Source organism: Etheostoma spectabile, chromosome 4 (genome assembly GCF_008692095.1).
Source record: "Etheostoma spectabile isolate EspeVRDwgs_2016 chromosome 4, UIUC_Espe_1.0, whole genome shotgun sequence".
In the NCBI taxonomy this organism is placed as follows: domain Eukaryota; kingdom Metazoa; phylum Chordata; class Actinopteri; order Perciformes; family Percidae; genus Etheostoma; species Etheostoma spectabile.
The window spans coordinates 3,033,543-3,038,030 of NC_045736.1; positions in this window are offsets into that span (position 1 = coordinate 3,033,543).

The window sequence follows — 4,488 nt, forward strand, 5'->3', positions numbered from 1 at the left end:
GCTGTGGGATGATGGTATTGAACGCTGAACTAAAGTCCAGGAACAGCATCCGCACGTGGGTGTTCTTTTCCTCCAGGTGTGCAAGGCTCAGGTGAAGAGCGGAGGAGATGGCATCCTCAGTGGAGCGGTTTCGCCGTAGGCAAACTGAAACGGGTCGAATGTTGTGGGGAGATGGAGACGATGTGGTTTCTCACCAGCCTTTCAAAACACTTCATAATGATGGGAGTCGTGCAACAGGCCAGTAATCATTGAAACAGTGACTTGGGGTTTCTTTGGCACCGGAATGAGGAGGCAGACTTGAACATGCTGGCACTGTGGCTTGGTCCAGCGAGTGTTGTTAAAATGTCTGTGAGCACACCAGCCAGCTGACCTGCACATTCCTTTAACACCCCCCAGGTATGTTGTCGGGACCTGGTGCCTTCCGCGGGTTGACTCTTCTCAGTCTTCCACACGTCGGCTGTGTCAAGGCAAGTACCTCCTCTTCCTGATGTGGAACAGCCTTCACTGCTGGAGTGCTGTTTAGTGCCTCGAACCTCCCAAAGAGTATTTAGTCCATTTGAAGTCAGCGTCACTCACCCCACCGGGGGAAGCGTGTTGTAGTCCGTGATCGCCTGTATGCCTTTCCACATGCTCCTGGTGTTGCTGGCTTCGTGGAACAGATGCTGGATTTTCTGGTTATGGTTCCGCTTCGCTAACCTGATGGCGCGGTTCAGTGGCTCTCGCTGTCCTCGTGCCTCCTTGTCTCCACTCTTGAGGCTGAGTTCCGTGCTTTAACGCTTGGCGGACCTCCCCAGTCATCCAGGGCCGTTTGTTGGCTCGGGTGGTGATGGTCTTTGTTGTGCTGACGTCCTCGATGCAGTGGTTGATGTAGGCTGAAACAGTCATGGCGTACTCATCAATGTTGATCTTGTTATCATATGTTGCTGCAGATTTGAACATGTCCCAATCAGAGCACTCAAAACAGTCCTTTTCAGAATACAATCTCATATTTTACTAAAACAGTCCACCGAAATATTTTTAGCGAGAAATAGGCCGTGCAGTTGCTGAATCTGTCTTCATTTCAGATTGACAAAGGTCAGTTTAAAAGTTTTTCATCAGATTTTAAGAGACTCTAGTCACGCTCATCCCGCCCGTCAATCAGATTGGTCATTTGAGTCCGACTGCAGTGCCCGCCTTCCGACCGAGAGGGTCAGGTCGGCCAAAATGAAGGACGGCGGTACGAAACACACCGACCAGACTCAGGTCACCGACCTCGCCAGTCTGTCTGACAGCCGATTATCGGGTTGGTGTGTCAGGGCCTCGCGTTACACAAGGAATTCTTTCACACATAGAGATAGCTAAGTGTGTGGGAGTTCATACTCCCACACAGTTTGTAGTGTAAAACAGAATCTTTTCCAATACCTTTGTATGAAACTATTTCAACATTTGTAAGCAATATGTTTTTCAAAATTCAAGTTAAACATGTCACAATGAATTTTGATGTGTTGCAAGCAGGCGGGGCAGGGGGGCAGCAGGGCCCAGAGGCCACCCTCAAAAACCACATTTCCTGTGCCATCAAGTGTTTCCTTTTTTTCCTTTTCAAACACTGCCTTTGCTCTTCGGCCTCAAGGATGTTTACGCCAAAGCATCAAAGATCGCCCCTTTATAACTTAAAACTCTGTTGGTTTGAGAAGATTTAGGAGAGCTCAGTCGCCCCTGTCAGAACGTGGACTGAAAGGATAAGGTTCGGTTGAGTACATAAAATACGATCCAGAAAGTCCAGAGTGTGAAGGCTTATCAGATGATAAAACACAGCACTGCAACAGTTTGTAATGCTCTAAGATAGGATTTTACAAGTCTGGGAAAGGTCATCGTGGCAGCAATTGGTTCCGCAACTACAAATGTAAACTGCAGAAAAACGTCTGTAATCAACCAAGACGATTTGTCAGTGCATGGATGACATCATGTTTCACACGCTGCGCCACCGGATTCGCCGCATTGAAATAAATTTCGTGCAGGGCTTGACAAGCAAAACTCAGCTTCAGAGTTGAAGGACAAATAAACTGAGTCTTTGTTCTATGTTAAAATGCATTTACAAAATTTAGTGAAGCTGATATGTTGCTTCAATAGCTTAAGTTAGCTAAATTGAATGGTTATCTTCCAAAGTTACCCCTACCCACACCAACTGTTTATATCTGTTTAGCACCTCCAAAATCCCAGAACATGCATTTTCCTCAGAGGATTTTTCTGGAAATTCTGTTAAAATGTGTGTTGCATTAAGATGAAAACCTGGATTTAGACTGTAAATCTAAATATTGTGCTACCGGTGACTTTTAGAGCCAACAATGTGAATATTTTAAGTTCAAACTAAGACAAAATTAGATTTGAATCAAGGTTCAACTCATTAAAATGCAATCATGTGGTTGCAAATGCACAAATTCTTTGAGTTTGATCGGAGAGCTATCTTATATTTTCCTGTAACCCTTGTCTCTTAACAAAAACAGACAAATGGCACAACCTGAAGCCACCTGTTTTGTTAAGAAGACAAACAAAAGCTGTTGTTTCAGGACAAAAAAACCCAGGACAAGATAATCATCTCTAGGTCCCGCCAATCACTACACCCAACCCCCGATACCCTCACCACCACCATCTGCCACGGGGGTAGGGCTGTCTGTTTCCATAGTAACTCCTGCACCCCTCCTCCCTATAAGCACTGAGGTGTCTTTTGTGTTTCCTGCACATGTGCAGACTGTTGCAATTGTACCCCATCCATGCGACTGAGGGGTGCTGGAGGTGACTACGTAACAGATACAAGGGCTTTCAAACCAGAATGTACAGTAGTGGTTTTCCACCATCATAACAAAGATCCCAGATTAGATGCCTTTGGGAATTACAGCACTGGAAAGAGTTGAGTCATTGTTGGGAGCATCAGTCCCCCTCCCCCATGCAAAACAGGGTAACCTTGCAAATTAAGCCCACCCACCCCCTTTTACACCTTGCCTTATCACCGGGTCCCCCTCTAAGGTCTGTCCCAGGAAGGAAGAGCAAGCAGTAAACCGGCAAGGAAGGAGCAGTAAACCAAAAAAAAGAAAAAGTGAGAGACTGCACTGTAGAAAGAATTTGTCCTGTTACTAACAGGACAAAGCCACTATTTCAAAATGCAGATCACAACTTAAAAAAAACTCATCAGCCCTAACTTTGTCAATCAGCCATAATCTTTACTTCTGTGGTATCATTGAATCTTATAAGATATTAGGTATCTTATGTTGCTTTGAAATCAAGCTCCTCACAGATTTGATTGGATTTATTTAATTGCATTAATAATTCCTTACACAAGAAAAGACATCCAATACAATCGAGGATAAAACAATAAAGTCCAGGACTTATTTCCATTGTGGTAGCACCATATTTAAAATACATGTATACATTGTAACCTATCTGGTACAGTCAGTAGATAGTATACACACAGGACTTCTGGATAAAGAGTAAATGTCCGACTTTCAAGGCCGGACATTTTAGCCATGGACATTGTCCATATTGTTTTAATTCTGTTGTGACACAGGCCTTTGTGAGATCATGTTGTCCAAAACTCGTCTCTATCACTGACAAGTCCAGTCCTTCTGTATCTGTTCAATTGTGGGGTTGAGTTAAACTGAGTCATTGGGATCTGAGGAAGAACCGTATCAGGAACTATTTGGGAAACACAGACTCCTAAACAACACACAGATGGAACGCATTAGTCCTACTGGCAGGAAACACAACTCCCTTCTTGTACTGGGAAATAAAATGTAACAATGTGGTCTAGGTTTACTGCTGGATTTAATTCAGAGTCCAGTGAATTATTGCCTAAAACCTCACAGGTGCGGGTAGATTTGCCACCTGAACATTACCTGTATCTTTCGGATTAATTAATTTGTATGCATGATTGAGCATAGGAACAAATAAATAAGTAGCCTCAGAAGTAGAAAATTACTAATAATACAGCCAGGCTGCAAGAGAAAGGAATTCCTTTCTGGCTCACAGCGAATACACGGCTGGTCATTTTTCTAAAGTCATCTTGGATGGTTGCCATGGTTAAACTTGTGCTGTGTGTTGGCAGGGTGACTGCCTCAAGAATGCAAGATGCAAGTTTTTTTTTTTTTTTTTTTTTACAATTAAAACAAGCAAGAGCATGCAGCAAGCATTTCTGCTAACTCAAACACCCTAAAGTGACTGAGCATTTGTGGGCTTGGGAACCATCTACCATGCAAAGATGGTGTTAATATAGAGAGAAAGGGAATCCTTTCACAGAATGTGTGTAACATGGTGATAAATACACTTATTATGCATCAAGGCTTCGGTGGAACCACGTTGGTATTTTTTTCAGATCTTTCTGTTGGCAAAGGAGCTAACAACAACTGTCTTTAGAGGGACAATATGGCTTAGCTAGAACTTGCACAAGGGCACAAAACCAGTTGCTGACTCTTCCATTAAGTGTGTGTGTGTGTGTGTGTGTGTGTGTTTGTGTGT